The 20,745-nt window shown below is 38.5% G+C and overlaps 1 long non-coding RNA gene across 1 annotated transcript; it reads left to right on the top strand.

Annotated features, from left to right (window-relative positions):
• Positions 1 to 3,450: 3,450 nt before the first annotated feature.
• Positions 3,451 to 19,444, top strand: LOC116567221. The gene is made up of 3 exons (XR_004276156.1): positions 3,451 to 3,491; positions 4,944 to 4,995; positions 18,285 to 19,444. It is a non-coding gene; the product is annotated as an uncharacterized LOC116567221 (long non-coding RNA).
• Positions 19,445 to 20,745: the final 1,301 nt, after the last annotated feature.

Here is a 20,745-nt window from a genome sequence, read left to right as displayed (position 1 = left end):
AGATTCTGTCTCTCCCTCCTCTCTGCCCCTCCCTCCACTCACACCTTCTCTCTAATAAATAAATAAACCTTTAAAAATTATAAAAAAATAAATGTGTACAAAGAATTGAAATTAGATTTTTTTAAAATACTATTAATTGAAATTCATGCTTAGGAAAATTTCCCAGATTTTAGGGCAGCTCCCTTTCAGTTGGAATTATTTATTTTATTCTCTCTCTGAATGACACATAAATTTCTGCATGCCTAGTTTTAAACTGTGAGGAAAAACATGAATACTTCTGTTTGATGCTAACCATAACAAAAAGATAACTACTTTTCATTTTCAACATTAGATGTTTCCTTATAGTTATGTCAAGTGTTTTCCTTCTGAAACTGAAAAAGTACCACCATCTCCTGGGTATTCACAAAAATTGCATAAATGATTACAGTGTTAGTTGTAACTATCAATAAGTTCAATACAAACTTGGTGATTCTTCTGCTGGGAATACTCACCCCAGTGGGCAAAGAGGCAAAATTCGAAATCTTTACTGAGACTTTTCCAACTTTTTCAGTCAGGCCTGAAGTAAAGTGAAATGATTCCACAAGTTTCAACTAAACAAACACTTCTAAGCAAATCAGAGTATAAAAGGATCATTTTTAATCCTAAGACATTTTCAGGTCATGTAAAAATTGTTTGTCAAATATAATTGTTCTCTGTCCCTTTTTAAACATCATGATGTTTGGCTTTGAAATGTATTTGACTATAGTAAAATTGACAGTACACAGCAATTTATATGTAGATTCTAAAATGGTGAGTACAAAGAGTCAGAACCTCAAAGAGAGCCCGCAAAATGTAATTATAAACTGGAACAGAAGAAATCCTTGGTTTCTGCAATCTACTTACAGATATTACTAGTAGAAATATAGCATATTATATTGTGAATATTCCAATAACTACTCCTAAAAATTGGCTAATATTTTTAAAGGCCTCCTTCCCCTACACCAAGGAAGAAATCATTGCTTTTCAGGCATAAATTATTTACAGAAAAACAATACTCTTTTCTTTATTGCATTTAAAATCTTATAGAGGAGTTACATATGTGTTTAATTTAACTAGTTTTTCAAAGGTTCAGATTATGCTACTAAGTTTTTAAGAAAGATTATGTTACTATCTATTTTCACTAACCAAAAGGAATCCTAAGAGGATTTCACCTTTACCAAAAAAGGCAAAAAGCAAAAGTAGAATTTAGTGTTAGCCATGCAGCAAGTCCTTATAGAGGCAGCATTTACCCCAAGCAGTGGAATGGGCCAGCTCCTTCCCTGGAAAATACCCTCAGCATCTCAGCATCAAGTCACTGTGGCTTTCAACTGTGTCTATGAGCATCTTCTGTCCTTGATCTCAAATTGTTTTGTATATCCATTAGGAAGATATATCCTAAGAAATGTTATTTTTGGGAATGCTCAAAAACTTTTCCATATAAATTAATGCTCTTTGTTTTGCTTTATGCTAGTTTGGCTTATAAAAGTTTTTTTTAGAGCAATATTACATTCAGATAGTCATCCTAGAGATAGATATATATAAAAAATCATGTATATGATATATCATATATATATACTGTGAAGAAATTTCAATCTAAAATGGAACAGAATATGAAATGCGGAATCTCCCACATGCATATAAAAGAAAAGAACTTAAGAACTGAGAGACTGATTTATTATAAACACCTGATTTAGAGAAAACTGAGACTCACTTTTGTACCAAGGAATATCTCCCAGGAATCTCTCCCCATCCTCAAATCAATGAGCTTACTGCTGGGACTCTCGCTGGACTTCTGCCTCTTTGCTATCCTTGCCCATAAACAAGGTCACTGCAAATTCTCAGTGGACTGACCTGCAGCTTGCTACAGCATGCAATTCCTAAACTGCAATTCCTCTGCTATTCCCAAATAAACTCAGTTTCCGAAATCTGAGCTTGCCTCAGTTTATCTCTATTTAGATTATCAACGCATATGTATAAAATTCAGAACTCAGAACAAAGTTCTTTGTGCCAGATATTATTAACAACCGTCTTCATATGAGGAATCTAAGGCTCATAATAATAAATCATTCCAAAGTATCGTAATTAACAAAAAAGTTGAACTAAGAGCAAATTTAATCCTTTAGAGTAGAAGTCCCACGCACTTTCAGGTACACTAAGAAAGAAAAGGTATCCTAGAACTATTATTTAAAATGGCACCATACAATTCAAATATTGAACACTAGAATGCAATACTTAGGGTTTGCTTTTTTTTTTTTTTTATATTTTTGTTTATTTGTCAGAGAGAGGGCTCGAGCAAGCAGGCAGAGAGAGAAGCAGGTTCCCCGCTGAACAGAGCCTGATGCAGGACTTGATCCCAGGACGTTGAGATCATGACCCCAGCCAGAGGCAGACACTTAACTGACTGAGTCACCCAGGGGTCCCTGATGCTTAGTGTCTCTGATGGCTGAAATCTGATCTTGGTGAGGGTTCCTATTTTTCTACACCCTTACCATTCCTGCCTCCAGCCTGAAGTGATTATAGTCAGAAAGGTAAATGAGATAAATAAATTCTTAAAACAAGCCACCAGGTAAAACTGCATAAGTGATACTCTCAGAGGTTAATTATCACTCCTAGGAGAAGACTAGAATCTCAGAAGGGATTTGAACACCCTAATATATCATAGATTAAACTCACGCTTTTGAAACTGCAGTGATTTTCTCCACCCAAAGATAAGCTAAATGACAGAACACCAGGAGAAACAAAAATAGAAACTGGATTTACCATTCTTTTAAAAAAGAAGAATTTACTCTGCAAGCCGTTTACTTAATCATCTCCCATTGAAGAATATAAAGCTCCTAAGTACTGCAACGCAAGTCATCTTCAAAAAATTCCAAATACGCCCTGGTTTCAGGACATGCCATAAGAGTCATATTATTCATCCACTTTGCCATCAGAAGTTGCATTCTCATCTATTAGATCATCAGCTGGGTGACATTCATCACTCAGCCACTGTTCACTTTAGAACAACGCAGAAGTATCTTTCCCAGCTGGCCAAGAAGAAAAAGATCTAAGACATCTGAAAAAATGCTGGAGCGCCAATGTATTTGAAAATGTACCAACAGTCTGACAATTCCTAAAGTTGTGTGAAATGATTCTGGTGATAGCCAAGATGAAGTAAGCTCACTAGAGCCTTCAGCTCCCCATGACATAACTGAAACTCTGGACAGAACACAGAACGTAAGTCTCTAAAAATAAACAATAACAGATTGAGGAAGGATGTCAAAACTTTAAGAAATTCCAGCATGGTGGTGAGTTAATGTTTTTTACCCCCTCCTTTATCTCCTGTGTTTGATCTGAGAGCAAGCTGAGCCCCATAACTGCAGAGAGGATTGACTGCACATTGATAGGAAAATCTCCTAGAGAAACTCTATTTTCAAAGTAGTAAGACTGGGAAAAGTAAACTCCTCAGCTGAAGAAAGCAGGAGGACAATCTGGTAGGTTTTGTTGTTGTTTTAGTTTGTCTTTAGTGTGTCTTTAGTGTGTGTGTTGGGGAGGGGGGGCGTTGTTCGTTTCTTTCCTACACCTGCTCTGAACTCAGCCAGTGTTAACTGGTTACAGCAGGAGACACGCTTAAAACATTAAGAGAAAGTGCAGATAGGACATAAGGTAAAGTGGTCCAACCACTCTGGAAAGCAGTATGACATTTCCTTATAAAGCTGAACTTGTGCTTACCATACAACTCAGCATTTGCACACTTGAGTAATCCCAGAGAAATGAAAACTTATGTTCACATAAAACCTTGCACAGGGATATTTATAACAGCTTTGTTCATAATAGCCCTGATCTGGAAACATAATACCTTTCAAAAGATGAACAGTTAAACCGTGACATATCCTTACCAACAACACTACTCTGTAATAAAAAGAAAAAAAAATGCAACAACCTGGATGGAACTCAAGGGAATTATGCAGGGTGAAAAAGACAATCTCAAAAAGTCACCTCGTGCATAATTTCACTCATGTAACATATCTTAAATGACAAATTATAGAAATGGAGAGCAAATTAGCAGTTGATCAAGGTTAGACAGCAAGTGGATAGGGGGACTGACTATGATGGCTGTGACTATGAAAGGGGTAGACGGCCAATCCTTGTCATATAATTGTTCTGATTCTTAAGTATTATGGTAGTCACACAAATCTACACACACGATAAAATTTCCTAGAACTAAGCACACACTCACATGTACACACACACAGAAATCAGTACTTGTAAAACTGGTGATATCTGAGTAAATCTGTAGACTACATCCATTTCCTAATTGTGATATTGTTACTCTAGTTATAAAAGATGTTACTACTGGGGAAAACTAGATCAAATATCTGTCTTACTGTGTTATTTCTTATCCTGCATGTGCATGTACAATTGTATCAAAATAAAAACTAAGACAAAACACAAAAACCCTGAGAGAAACTCTATCTAGGCATGCACAGTTAAAAAACTCCCTCTGAGCATTGCCTTTGCCACATCCCATAAATTTGGGTAGTTGTATTTTCATTTTTATTCATCCCTAGGTATTTCCTAATTTCCTTTGTGATTTTTAATTTGCTCGTTTCTTGAGAGTATGCTGTTTGATGACTGCCGGAGGGGAGCGGGAGGCTGGATGGGCAAAAATGGGTGAAGAGGAGTGGGAGGTATAGGCTTCCAGTTATGCAATGAATAAGACAACACAGAAAATTTAGTCCATGGTATTGTGATAGCAGATGCTGACAGATGGAAGCTACGCTTGTGGTGAGCATAGCATGAAGTATCGACTTGTTGAATCACTATGTTCTACACCTGAAACTAGTATAATATTGTGTGTCATCTATACTTTAATAACAAAATATGGAATAATGGTTCTAAAAAATGATGTGCGTTTGATTGTCACATGTTTTTTGGTTTTCCAGTCTTCCTTCTGTTACTGAATTCTAACTTCACTGCAGTCAGAGAAAATACTTGGTAAGAGTTCAATCTTCTAAAATTTACTGAAACTTGTTTTTTGGCTTCATATTTAATCTGTCTTTAATATTGTATTTGAAGTGATTTTTCTTGTGACAGCATGTATTTTATCCAATGCGACACTCTCAATATCCTAATGGTGAGTGCTTCATGCACTTAACATTTATTACAAGCCAATCCTCTAATTCGCAGGGAATTGCAAGAGACCTGAATAACTAAAACAATATTGAAAGAGAAGAATTATCTTGAAGGGATCAGCTTCGCAAGATCAAAACCTACTATAAAGCTATACTAATCAGAACTTAGTGTGACACTGGCATAAGGATAGATATATAAACAAATGGAATAGAAAAGAGAGTCTAAAAATACCTGTGACTTTATAGTTAACTGATCTTTCATAAAATTGCCAATTCCATTCAAAGGGGAAAGAATAATCTTCAATAGATGACTTTGAGACAACTGTATTTTCATATACAAAAGAATGAATTTGGACCCTTACTTCACAACATATACTGTAAAAATATTAACTAAAACTTAATGATATAAATATAAAAACTAAATCTATTAAACTCTTAGAAGAAAACATAGGGATAAAACCTCATGACATTATATTTGGCAATGGATTCTTAACATGACACTAAAAGCTGAGTAACAAAAGACAAAAGAAATCAGTAATTTGGACTTCATCATAATTTAAAATTTTTGTGCATCAAAGAACATTATCCAAAAAGTTAAGAAGACTTACCCAAAAAGGAGGAGAAAGTTTTGCAATCATGTATCTGAAAAGGATTTAATATTCATACATGTAAGGAAACCCTAAGTCCCAAGAATAACAAAAAACAAACAACTGAATTAAAAAATGGGCAAAGGCCTTGAGTAGTCATTTTCCCAAAGATATACAAATGGTCAATAAGCACATGAAAAGATGCTCAATATCATTAGTCATTAGGGAAAGGCAAATCACAACCATGAGGAAGTATCACTTCACACCTACCATAGTTATAATTCAAACAAGGACAAAAAAGGGGGGGGGGAAGGGAAGGGGAAAAAGCACTGCTGAGAATGTAAAGAAAATGGAATCTTCGTACATGGCTAGTAAGATTGTAGTACAGTGAAGCTACTGTAGAAGCAGCCGATTCCTCAGAAAGATAAACAGAGAAGTACCTCATAATCTAGCAATTCCACTCTTAGGTATAAATCCCAAAGAACTGAAAGCAGGCACTCATGCAGATATTTATACACCAAGTTCAATTATTCAAAATAGCCAAAAGGTGGAAATTCCAAAGGGTACATTGACAGAATAGATAACAAATCACCAAAGGGTACATTAACATAATGAATAAAAAATTGTGGTATATACATGCAATGGTGTATTATGTGGCCATAATGAAGAATGATGTTCTGACACATACTGCAACATGGATGAACCTTGAAAACATGATACTAAGTGAAATAAGCCAAAAGGAAATTACTGGAAAGGAAAATACTGTATAATTCCATTTATATAACTATCTAGAATAGGCAATTTCCTAGAGACAGGGATTAGAGGTTACCAAGAACCGAGAAGAGGGAAAATTATATGTGTGTGTGTGTTTTATATATGTTTTTTAAAAAGAGGGAATTTATATATATAAATTGGAAAACATCTGTTGGGTTGGGACAAAGGGCAAAGTTGTGGTTACAAATTGTCAGCATGAAAGACTTCTTTGGGGTGATGGATCTGTGATCCACAGCTCTGCATGTACATAATCAGAGAACTGTATACCAAAACATGTGAATTTCATTGTCTATAAATTTTAAAATGTAATTTACCCCCAAAAATAAAAATGCTTTAGAAATAGTTTATAGTAGAATGTTTTAACCAACTAAAATGATGAATTGCTAGGATTCAATAATTTCCAAAGAAGTTGCCATTTTTGTGTGATGTTCTCTTTATTTTACTGGGACTGTTTCCTTCTAATTTGAAAATATTTTCAAATTGTATGAAAAAAATATAAAAGTGCTTCATTTGTGGGGACCTTGGCTATCTATCCAGGTTATAACTATAATTTACAGAACATGCACCAGAATAGCATTCATGAAAATTGAACAAGAATATTATTAAGTACCTCATCAAGCAGAAGGAATTTCATGACTTTCTGATGGAATGGGTTGGCTCAATCTTTAACAATTGACAGGCCAAGACCATCATTATATTTAAACCTTTACTTTGCCTCAGGTTCAATTCTGTTCCTGTTAAAGGACAAAGGCCATTGGTCCTCTGAGCCTTGCTATTAATCATTTCTGAAGTTATGCCACTAAAATTTTTAGTAATTTTCATAAGATTGAAGAAGTGCTCTATTTTTTCCACTAAGATAAAACTCTAGCTATTTTCTTTATTCTGTTTCTTCCTGAAGATTCATGAATCACATTATCTGTAACTATTTCTGATATTTCGTATTAGAAGTAATCATTTTTCTCCCAATGTATTTTTAATAAGTCCAATAGTGAGGAGTATTATCATTTTAGTTCTTTCAAAGTGACTAAAGTGAATAGCGGCTCTGCCTGTCATGACTGTCTCTCAGACTTTGAGCTCTTTACCTAGGACTTCAGCAGCCAATAACTGCTTGGATAACTTGGAATAGTAACTTGGAACTGTGTTCCAAGACACACCCTTCTTTTTTTTTTTTCAGAGACTCATTCCACATTGCAACTCTCAATGCCACCAATTCCCTCTGCCTCTACTACTCATGCAAAATTCCTCTAGAACTGCCCTCTTTTATTGCATATGTCTAAATATACCAAAAGTTGGTATATTTTGATATCTAAATATACCAAAATGAACACAAAAGTTCAGAATTAACACAATCCATTCTTTATGAGCCATGATTCCTGATCTCCAGAAATGAAACAAAAGCCAAACAAACCATTTTATAACACAGAATTACAGTGAAATCACAAGTGTTCCATTCAATCCCATATGGAAACACCACTTTCATTACTGGCCTCACCATAACCATACAAAATGAGATTTATAGTAATAGGTATGAACTTGGATGATCTGCAGTAAGTATGCCATCTTTATGGATATCTCATTGGAAAGGAAACTCATGTGTATTTCTTTCCAGTATGTAAGATTGTTTTTATTTGAAACACTGTTCACTGAGCTGAAACTCTGCACTGTGATTTATTGTACTTCATATCTGGATTTTACAGTTATAATCTAATGGTAATCGAAGCAGAGTTATCTACATGCAGTAAAGGCCTTGTAATATTTTCCCCTGTGTTCTGAGGCAAGGCCTATTACAATGTATTTACATCTTATATTTGAAACCTTTTAAGTTATACATTACATATTCACAGGTTTTAAATTATCCACATCTACTTGAAATAATGTTGACAAATCTTACAGTTTCTCCTGGGTCCTTAATAGATCTTCCTCTTCCCCACCATCAGGGTTTAAACAAAGGTCCATGGGTAAAAATGATGTTTGTATTCTTTCCGCATTTGTCATGCATGGACACACATATGCCACGGCACTATGAGGTGTAAATGTAAAATAAAAGAGGATTTAATGGGAAAACTCACAAGCAGAGAGGCAGCAGAGTGCATGACTCCTCCATCCTCTCGGCACTGAGTAGAGAGGGCATGCTTCGGTAGAGCACAGCTGGAGAGACTTTGAGCTTAGCTTCTGGTATCAGGCTGTTTTACTACTGAGCTAATTCAAAACTGCTGTGCTAGCTGCTTGCTAAGCCACCAAAAAGAGAGTGTAAGTTGTGGCAAAGGGGGAGAATAAGCCCCAGAACCATCCAAATTCATCTCTTTTCAGTCCACTCCCTGCCCTTGGTGGCTCATTAAGTGTGAGTCTTTCCATTAGCTCTCATGGATCCTGGTTCACTGTGATTCTGGCATAATTGTCGGGGAGGAGGTCTCCTGCAGCTGGGACAGATAGCAAGCCACTGCTTGAAACAATTGTGAAAGACAATTTCAACCTTTTCATCCATATCTGAAATAGGAAATCCACATACACCAGACACTTTCTGGGGTCAGAGCTGTTCATACCTGACTAAGGTCTGTCATTCCTCTTTATCAGTTAGGCTGTACATCCACTTAAAAAAATTACAAGATCTTCCAAGATTTAGGAATTATCCTTTTGTTATCAAAAGCAACTTCTGGGCACAGAAGGTTTTTTTTTTTTTTAATTAATTTTTTATTTTTTATAAACATATATTTTTATCCCCAGGGGTACAGGTCTATGAATCACCAGGTTTACACACTTCACAGCACTCACCAAAGCACATACCCTCCCCAATGTCCATAATCCCACCCCCTTCTCCCAAACCCCCTCCTAACCATGAGAGAGGCAAAATCACTATCGAGAATTATTTATTTCCATATGCCCTCAAACTGGACTGTTACACTAGTCATCCACTCACCAAGGTCATAAACTGTCCATCCATATACCATTGCCAAGGCAAAAAAAAATCTTAAAAATACTGAAGATGGACAAAATGTTCCTCTTCAAACTTACCTAGCTTTCTATCCCACGATTCCTGGGTGCACTGCTCTTCAACCTTGGCAAATTAAATATAACAGTACACAACTTTTAAAGAGCAGCAGGCAGCCAGCCCAGCTAGATATTATTAACACAGAGGCTGGAATAAATGGGAAAAACTTAAAACTATTCTAAACTTTTCCCATGGGGCATTATCATCAATTATTCTGGTTCTAGTCCACTTGTTAAAATATACTAAGGAAAACTATTCAGTGGGAGCATGGCAATGGATATAGGGACCTACTGTATGGGGTCTTATAACTGAAGACAAAAACTGGACTCAACTCCAAACAGCACTGGCAAGTTGAAATTTGTAGCCAAAGAAGAGGGTGCAGGTCAGTGGAGAAATTAACAGGAGCAAGAGGGGATTCTGGCTAATCCATCTAATAGGATTCTTGCTGAAGGCAGGCCAGGGTGATCAGAAACTACCTGGAGGATAGTGGATGAAGACCCTGATTAGTTATTGAGGATGACAGGATATGGAAAAAAATCTATTTTTTTTTTATCTGTAGAAGTAAATTTTTAATGGCCAGCTAATTGTATCACTACATTTTTGAGGCAATATGGTAGTCATTTAAGCAGTTAAAAATGGAAGATATACAAAGATTAAATTACAATATGGTAAATTAACTAAATGTTTGTTTTTTTTTAAGATTTTATTTCTCTGTCAGAGAAAGAGAGACTTGGTTTTTATAAAAATAAATGTCACAGCTTCACTGTTGACATATATTACTGTTACAATACATGAGATAAACCTGTAAGTGTATGGAATAAGTCATCTATAATTAAGAAAGGTTTAAAGTTAAAAAGAGCATGTTAAAAAAACTCTGGGACTAGCAGGTTAGAATTGTTAAGTAGCAACAAATATATTCACTCAGCTCCTGTGTATTTCAAATTTTACAGTTGGTGAGATAAACCAACCTAGCAGGATTCTTGCTAAAAAGGGACAATACAGAGGCAAACACGTTAGTCCAAAAATAGAAGTCTAGTTGAAAAGTTCAAGGAAGCCTGAGTAACCTTTGGTCCAGTAGAGGCTCTTTGTCATACACCACACATCTAGGTAGATGTTTTTGTCAATTTCAGGAATGCTGCTCTCTCACCCAGGAGAACTAAAATTTATCTGATAGCACAGAACCACTAATGTTGTGGGTTATTAACAACTCGCTCTCATTAAGTTTGACAGTGGGCTATGGCATTCCATAGAATTTACCCACCTTGGGGGAGGGCTATGTTTTTTGTTTTGTTTTGTTTGTTTTTAATCAGTGACTCATGCACTTTCTCAAGGTAGAAAATATTTTGACAAGACCTCTACTAAAAAAAAAAAAATATACCTCTACTGAGCTAACAGTTTGGGTCAGGCTATAGGAGAGCCATCTCATGAGAAATGAGTATGGAGTCACCCATTCATGATGTCAACTAAGGCTCAGAAACTAAACCTAGCTCTTGACTGAATGTAGTATGCACATTTTTCAAAATTTTATTTTATAAACTTATCTTTTCCTCAGGTGCCTGAGTGGCTCAATCAGTTGGGTGTCTGCCTTTGGCTCAGGTCATGATGCCAGGGTCCTGGGATCAAGCCCCAGACGTTCTCTGCTTATCGGGGAGCCTGCTTCTCCCTCTCCCTGCTGCTCCACCTGCTTGTGCTCTGTCTCTCTCTCTCTCTCTCTTTCTCTCTCTCTCTCTTTCTCTGTCAAATAAATAAAATCTTTAAAAAAAAAAATTTTTAAAGAAGTCTTATAAGACCTAAGATTCAGTGAAGATGCTTTATAGAAAAAGTAACAATCTTCTTTTAGTGAGAATGATTTGCCTTCAGAAGGACTCAATCATAGGCTAGCATCTGTTGCTAGACCTCAGAATAAAGTTTTCAAGTACAAAAGCCCAGAAGCTACTGAATAGCAGCAGAGGTTTTGTTTCTTTTGTTTGGATTAGGTTTTATTTATTTTTGTTAAGGCTCATTATAGCTATAAGATTGGTTCAAGGAATCTGGAATTTGGGATCTAAAGCAATTGGTAACCCAAGGATTGAACCTGTCTTACTGTTATCTGGACACTTCTCAAGATTATGGCCTGCCAGTCAAATCTGGCCATTAATTGGGTGTCTTGGGATGGAGATTTTAATAAAATCCCAAGTACAGAATGCATTTTCTCCAGTATCCAAAGATGTCAAACAATTGGAAGGCTTCCTTCTTTAGAGTGGGAGACAGAAAGGCCAAAAAATTATACTCAATGGCCCATGAAATGTCTGTTAAGACTGCAGTCCTGTTAGCCCCAGAGGTCAGCAGTGTAGCAGAGCCTTGGAATCTGTCCTCATTTAAGGTCCCATTCATGTTTACTCATGCTGGAATGCCATGTTATGCACTAAGACATTTCACAGTGGGGACTACTATCAAAATACCATCAATATTCTAGAATGTTTGGACCTCACCTAGAAATCTACATTGTACTTGAGTTTGTCCAATTCCTGATGACACTTCCCAGGAAGGCTTGGGTAAGTAAAAAACATACTATGCTACTTGTCAAGTAATGATGAACTGATTTGGGGAGATTTTTAAGTTAAGAAATATGGAAGGGGCACCTGGGTGGCTCAGAGGTTTAAGCCTCTGCCTTTGGCTCTGGTCATGGTCCCAGGGTCCTGGGATCGAGTCCCACATCGGGCTCTCTGCTCAGCAGGGAGCCTGCTTCCTCCTCTCTCTCTCTGCCTGCCTCTTGCCTACTTGTGATCTCTGTCAAGTAAATAAATAAAATCTTTAAAAAAAAAAAAAAAGAAAGAAATATGGAAAAGAGGGCATTAGCAATGCCCAAGGTTACGTACAAAATATCGTTGGCAATAGCTATTTGTTTAGTCACTGTAATGAATTGCTGGATTACAAGAACAACAGTTCCTTCTTTATAAACCTCAACACTCCATAGTAAGTCTCCAAGTACCCGTGACTTTTAATGACTTTTCAGTGGCTAAAATAGGGAGTTGTTTTATAGCCTCCAATGCTGCTTGGATGAGGAAAGAAAAATTTGCTCCTTCTTGTGAAAGAGGGCATTATTTCAATGTCACAACTTTGGCAAGGTTTAAGCTTACAAGTAGTTCTAAGCCATGAATTCAAATACTTGAGAAGCCACCAACAAGAGTCACAATGAATGTATCTGATCAGTAAGTCCAGACACCCATGCACTCATAGCATCCATATTAATTTACAGTGATAACACAGAAGAATAAGCATAGTCCAGAACCCCCTTCTCTGTCAGGGCGCTCCCCACCCCCAACAAAATGATGAACAATTAGTAAGAATGAGATTTCCTCATAATTTCCTTAAATCCAATAATCCACATTTTCACATTAATCCACTGAGTTGTTTGTATTTTTCAGTGCACAAGTGGCCAAAGGAATTCCAGGTATTGATATCTGTTGATGCATTTCTGAGCAGCTCCTACCTTGTTTCATCCCAAGTACTTTTATTCTCTAGAAGCCTCTGCCCTTCCTTCCCCAGACTATCAGTTTTTATAAAATTTTTAATCTAATTTAGGCCCCTTCATCCTGAAACGCAGCCACTGGCCCCACCTCAGCTCTGCTCTGTAACTGTATGGATCCTCTGGACATCAACTCATTTACATTGAATGAGATTCTTCCTAATTCCCACTTCACCCCAGCCCATTCGGTTGTCCTCAGTCCTGCCTCCTTTCCACCAGTTACAAACAGCCTTTTTTCTGTTTTATTTCCCAGGAAATCCATCATTCTGGGATTTCACATCACGGGATTTTGCTGCCATCTTCCCAACCACTGCACAGATCTGAACAAACATTACAGAGAAACCCTATTGCCTTTAGAGCTTGGAACACAAAGTGTAACTCACCTAATCTGGGTGTATGTTATTCAGCTATGAGCTCTTTCATTTTCCTCAGTCTGGAAGGGAATACAGCTGAGCTCTGCTCTGTCCCAAAACACAAAACCCAGAATGGAGTGGTGTGCGTTCCTTCAAAGTTGCCTGTTATTATGTAAAAGACTCATACACCCAACACTCAAATGCAAAATAAGGTTTTTTAAAGAGGAAACTCAAAGGCAATGAGATAGGTGGGATGGGGAATCATGGGTCAGCTGTATTTTTTAATTTACTTTACCCAAAGGAAAAGTAATCATGGGAGGTAGTTTCACAATTTAGAGCAACATTTCCCACCTAAATTAAATTCTTACTCTCCTACAGAGCCTGCAAGATACAGGCACTATCTTCCTTGATTACAATTCAAAGGGATGGCTCTCAGGTCCTTGAGAAAGACTATGTAGGGTTGTAAAGCTAGCAAAAACTTTTTAAAGATTTATACCTCAAAGGGGCAGGGGAAGAATGTACAATTTCACTAGTTTTCTAAAGTAAATGTTCTAAGAAAGGAGAGATCAGAGGCCTAGAGACTAGAAAAAACTTGTCCAAATGTATTCAAGCTGAAGAAAATGTTATGGTCTTCTTGGTTACCAGGTGTCCTGTCTGGACCTTATAGTCACCAACCTGGAAGCTATGAAGGAACGGACACTTGGCTTTAAGCTTTGGTTCTGATCTATTCAAGTAAACATCTATTATTCAGAGAGAGACTATATATTGAGCCAGGAACACTGAGCCTAAGAAATAAAGTCAGTAAAAAGAAAAGTAATTTAGGAGTAAGGGATCCAAAAATTACCCATCTTGAATAAAACGTGGAATGTGTGTGACACACACATTTGACAAGGGAGCCCAAACATCAGTGTGACAGCTCCTGGCTCAGTATACTACATTCTTCTGTCAGCCACTGAACACCTCAACCACGGCATCTTTCTTCAAAGACTGAGGTGTCAAAGTTTTTTCAGAGAGCCTGTGGTCCACTCTTGCAACAGCTGCATTCTCTTTGACTTGAGTGGCCTTAAAACATACTTTAACTGATACATTAAATTCATCCTGATTAATGTCAATCTACTGAGTCTCACTTTTTTTTTTTTTTTGGCAAAGCTACTAAGTATTTTTTTTTTTTTTTAATTTGACAGAGATCACAGCAGGCAGAGAGGCAGGAAGATAGAGAGAGTAGGAAGCAGGTTCCCTGCTGAGCGGAGAGCCCCAAAGCAGGGCTCAATCCCAGGACCCTAGGATCACGACCTGAGCGGAAAGCAGAAGGCAGAGGCTTTAACCCACTGAGCCACCCAGGTGCTCCAAAGCTACTAAGTCTTAGAGACTGACGCTTTCCTGTCGGGCCACCCAGGAGTTAAGCACAAGTCAACAGGGCATGTAGATGGAGTCCGCAGAGTAACTGGGGAAAACAGAAGTAGCAGATGGGCAGGTGAAATCAAGCAGAAAGGGAAGGGGAGAGGCCAACCATCTCCCTCCCTTCTATCACATGCACTAATACCTGGAATTAAATCAGTTGATACATTTGCCATTTTTCACCACAGAAATAGTAAAAATATTTAGCTTTATCTTACCTCAAATGGAATACTGAAATTCTCCCTGCCTTCAAATAACACTTGACGCTGCCATTTAGCTTTTTAAAACTGAGAAACACTCCCATCATTCATCCCCTTAAAACTCTTAGTGGCTCTTCCCAACTTTAGAATAAATTCATCGAACTCCTTCACCTAACAAAAAGAGTAATATATTGCAAACATTTCTTCTCCCCCAATTCACACTAGTGGAACCCTGTATACTGTCCCCAGGTGAAAGGTACCTGTTGGAAATGGGACAGAATAGTGAAAATCTTCGACACACTCTGTTCATCTATTACCTGATTGAAGCTGCCCTTCCATCCCACAGAACACATTAATCACACACTAATAGGATATTATTTGAAGCAAATAATGGAATTTTCACTATTGGAGTCAAAGTCTTTCATCCCACTCCCTTAAAAGCAGAATGTAACCTTTTTAGGGACTGGATACACTGTGTTCATCTTTTGTCCATACTGCCTTTAGTACAGAGCTTGGCTCATGGTTGACCCTCAATAACAGTATGCCAATTGGATGAAATTAATTAATCGTGAATGAAAGAGTGGATAACTAGTTAGAATTAACTTATAGCTCTGGAAAAGAGAAAGGCAAATGTGTTCTCAGAGCGATCAAATTAATGATGTTAACCTACATTAACCAAGCTGGATAACTGGGTTACTGAACCACAGATTCACCCTATACAGATGTACAAAAACACTCATATGTATACATGGAAAAGAATGGCAAAATACCAGGAATTCTTCTATCTTATTCTCCTACTCTTTTGGAAAGCAAGAAAATGCATTCTGTTTCCTGAAATCACTTTCTCTGACAATTTTTTTCAGTCTGTTGTATTGATTGATCTTCATCAGTTTTAGCCTTGAAATGATAAAAAGGGTGGAATATAAACAAAGAGCTGCCTGCACAATATTTAGGTGGGAAACATTCATCAGTGTGAACAGCTCTTACTTAAAGGCAGTAAGAGGAGTATTCCCCCAATGCCCAAGTACAGTTCTCAGCTTTAATGAAAAAGAGACAATTAGAACAAAGGCACTTGCTCACTTCAAGTCACAATTCATCAAGCTGTCAAAGACAATAAAATGCTACATACCTAATCTTTCCTGTTAACCATAATGTAGGCAATGCAATTACATTGTTGCAGCAAATTGGCAAGAATTAGAGGAAGAATTAATGTAAAAACCTTGTGAAATTTTCTGTTCCAGTAAATGGTGTCATTTATATTTAAAAATCTGGTAAAGAAATATTAAGTATTAAGTGAATTAGCAATAAATACTTCTTATTAAGCCCATTGTCTTACTCAGAAGTATTGGAGACCTTTTTAAGTATATAAGCAAGGAAAAAATCAATTAGCACCACCAAAACCATGTATTAAAATTAAAACCAAGAGATAATTTTAGCTGAAATGAAAAGTAGCAACAAAAACACTTTATAACACTTAGAAATGCAAAAGAATATATAAATATAATCTCAAAGATGGTCAAAATGCTTTAAGTACATTTCTTCCATAAATGGTAGATCCAGATCCTCACAGAAGAAACTAGGCACTATGAAATTATACAATTAAATATAAAGAATTCTCTAAATGACCTCTATTTGCAAAATTGAGTTCTCGACACCAAAAGAAATATAGAAAAATAAAACAAGTCCCCTCCTCTAAAGTTACAACATTAATTGAGGACCTATAAATGCCCCAATAATAAAAAGATGAGGAGGGACCATGCTGGACCTAGAGGAGCCCACGATCCCCTAGAGAATGTTAAGTATAAAAACCCACTGCGATTTATACTGTACTGTTCATGTATACCAAGAAAATGAAAAGCATTTTTTTTTTCATGTCTGATCTAACCTTCAAGTCTTCAACCTGGTGCAAACAGTAATGAGATTGAATTTGATGAGTTCCTTGAATTTGTTTGATATTCTTATTTTACTAGTCAGTTAATTCAAAGTTAAACCCCATCATTGCTGTTTCTACTACCTCCACTTTTTTTCACAAGAAACCAATGCATATATGGAGAGGTGGGCCTTACAGGAGAGGATGTGGATACTTCCTCCAGCTTGCATCCTGTTCTCTGAATCCCGGCTGCTCCCTGCTGAACCCAGTTCTTCTTTGCTCTCTCATCAACACCTTGATTCTTGTTGTTTGGGTTCTCCCTATGATCTCAGGATAGCCCTGGCCACCTCTGTATTTTGCCGTACCATATCAAGCTTCCCTCCTCATATTCCTTTGATTTCATCAGCCAGCAGTGTCAGTCACCTACTTATGGAGGAACGTCTCTATCTACCCATTCTGCACCCATACCAAGATCACCACTTGTTCCAACTCCATCTCTCTGCTTGCTCAAATAGGATAGACATCCAGTTCTATTCTGATATTACAGCTGCCCCATTTGGAATTCTCATTCTAGATTTCATATTAGAAGTAGGAAAAAAAGGGCACTCCCCTGCTTTTTTTTTTTTTTTTATTTCTTGACAAAATACTTGGCTGCTTTTCTCCGGTCTATCTTGTGAATCCCAGCACTCCTCTGGAGAAAAAGAAAAACTTTCTGATACTACTTTATGCTGGCAGATACATAACATATGTTTTATTCTTCTCATGTTTCTTCCAAGAAGCATAAAGACACATTCTTTAACCGAAATTATGGACAGATTTTTAAGGAGAAGAAACACTTGTTTTCAGTAAGCAAAACACATACAGAAATTTCTCACAAGTGTTATCCCTGTTGGGACATAATCTCTTCACAAGTATGGCAGAGGAAGACAATGTTAATGCTGCAAAAGCATAAATAAGAAAAACAGATTAATTTATGAAGCTGAAGAAGGTTTGGGGTCAAAAAATGCATTTAATTACAATGGTAAGGATGGGCAGAATTTCTAAAAATAGAAATGATAAATATTAAAAATCCAAAGATCTACTTATATCTATACAAATGTATTAACTGACCAACAAAATATAATAAGAGTTCTACAGCAGACACAGATAATGTGCTGCCAGAGATACACAGATAATGTTCTCCTCCAGGATCGTTCTGCTATCCTACAGCATATGTAACAAGTAGGAGCTGTAGCTCCTTCAGGATCTGCCTCAGTTTCAGAAGTCCCATCATTTTTGAGACCATATTATTGACTGATCAAGGTGAGGGTATAAGTCCCAGGAACAATTTAAATAAACTAAAATGGCCTGATATGATGCTCTGATGGGCATCACTCACTCCAGAGCCCCTTGTCAAGCTGGCTGGGGTTTTGTGAGGCTAACACTGAAATTCAATGATTTCCATAGTCATGTTTTTCCTCTTTCCTTTTGTAGAAGTTGACCCACTTTGCACCTCAAACTCTATCTCAGCTCCCGGAGAACCAGAAAAGGGATCCAAGTACATCAGCCATAAGAAGCAGCACTGGGGCTAGCTGAGTCAGTAGACAATGAGGAGGGGCCATGTGTGAGAATGAGGATGCATCACTGGTGGCAAGACAAGAACATTTCTCCAGAATGGTGGCAGTTAATGCTTTACGAGTGGTAAACTGGGAGGGTGTACCAGGGAAGAGGGGACTACATTACCACAGATGAAGCTCAAGTGCTACGACTTAGGGAGGTCCTAGCAGGTGTAAGGATAACAGGACCACATGGCCATGGCTAAAGGCCACTGATGCTCCACTTAAGACGGAAACAAACAGCTGAGGTAACAAGCAACCAAAAGCCAAATATAAAAGCCAGAAGCCTATGCGACTGCCTGCAAAGTCACTCTTATCATCAGCATGGCAGGACAGAAAAAGCCAAAGACCAAATACAGGATCTAAGAGACCAGGGGTTAAATGCCCAACAGCCAACAAGACAAAAATGCTCACCAAGGCAAGTCAGTTACACTGCAGCGAGGGCTCTGATTAGGAAAACAGTGGACCCTGGCATATGAGATAGACCTGCCGTCTGCATATGCACAGAGTGGATCCTGTGGTGCAAGGGGTACACAGGGGTAGATGTGGAGATGAGCCACCCCAATCCTTAATAAAGGAAGGACCTGACACGGTGGGGGTGTATACTCACCAGACACTGTCCAGCTGTTGTCCTCTTCAGGGTCGGCCTCAGCGGTAAAGAACAGTCTTGCCTGAAGTCACACCCCTGCCAGGGCAGCCCAAGACTGGTTACTAAGTGAGGGGAGGTATGGACAGTTCCGCCCCATGCACCACACTCCAGCAAGTGAACTTGGTCCAGGGCCCCCACGGAGTAGGTGAAAGCCTTGTCTAGTCTGCCTCTCCATCTGCCCAAGCCTGCCTCCTGTCCTCGGCTCTGACAAGTTTCTGTCTCTAATATACAACTTGAATCCAAATTCCATCTCAACAACTGCTTCCAAGGATACCAGATTGCACTCAAACAGATCAAACAGAAATCAGAGTACAAGAATTAACATGCAGTTGGAAAGTATCTGTTTCGGGCGCCTTGGTGGCTCAGTCCATTAAACCACTGCCTTGGGCTCACCCATGATCCCACAGTCCTGGGATCGAGTCCCGCCTCTGGCTCCCCTGCTCAGCCAGGAGTCTGCTTCTCGCTTTACCTGTACCCCTCTCTCTAACAAATAAATAATCATCTTAAAAAAAAAAAAAACAAGGTATTTGTTTCATTGCATGTAGATTATAGTAGATGAATATCCGATGGGTAGTATTCGGGGTGATTCGTGACACTTCTGAGAAAGAGAATTTTTGTCTTGTGTAAAACTACTCAATCCTTCGGCGGTTTTGTAACTTCAGGAATATCCCCAGGTGAAATGTGATACCAGCTACCAGACGCGGAGGGCATGGACATACCGGAAAAAAGAATCGACACCCCCCGCCCCCCATTAGTAGGTGACAGTCCACACGAGCAAGGCACTTACTTGGGAGGCTTGTCTTGAGCAGCCGCGTGACGAGTAAACCTCTGCATCCGTCCGCCAGAATCCTGTCGTGCATTTAGACGCCATCACTGAGTTTAAGCACATACACCGGCCGACAAGACCTTATTGTCACAGGGCTGTGTCCTTGAAAATGGCTCCCACTGTGGGGAAGGTGGGCGTGACGTAACTTCCAAGCTTAGAAGGAGTGGGGAGGAGCCTCAAAGTGCCCGGATGGAGCTCTGGGGTCATCGCAGGGTCACGTCCTCCCAATAACCTCCTACAACGCTCCATCCCACGTGACCGTTACCTGGTTAAATGCTCCCCGCAATGTGCCCTGAGCAGTGGCAAGGGATTTCATTAGCGTGGAGGCGGCTCGTTTGGCGGCTCTCTGGCTGCGGTGGAGGCAGATGCCACAGCAACAGTGCGAGCGCAAACACGAGAAAACGCAAACTGAGATAATGTTTCCTAATATACATAACCATTTTTTCCACCAAGAGTGGCACGATTCGAACCACTGATTTTCTGAGTCCCCGGGGCTGGAGATCAGCTCACTCAGTGCATTCACTTGGGTCCGTGTATGATTTAACAAAGATGATGCATGGGCAGATTCATCAGCTGTGAACACACATTCAGTTTGGATAATGGCATAGGTGACTCTTGGAGGGGCAGTAATGTCCGAGTTCATATTATTTTGGAGGACAGTTTTTCTCATTAGAGACATCTCAGTGTTCATTCAAGACTGGCTTTGCCAGCTATCATTTAAGGCTTGCTGGGTGAATGCAGGAAAGGCTTGTACATGTGCTATAAGGCCAACGGAAGGGACAAAGAAGGTGGCCAAATGATGGTACCATGGGAATACAGAATGTTCCCATGTTGTCTTGAGGAGGGGAGGTTGAAAAGAGTTCC

Source organism: Mustela erminea, chromosome 1, assembly GCF_009829155.1.
Source record: "Mustela erminea isolate mMusErm1 chromosome 1, mMusErm1.Pri, whole genome shotgun sequence".
NCBI lineage: Eukaryota > Metazoa > Chordata > Mammalia > Carnivora > Mustelidae > Mustela > Mustela erminea.
Note: the sequence above shows the minus strand (reverse complement) of the source record. Positions and strands in the feature narration are given on the sequence as shown.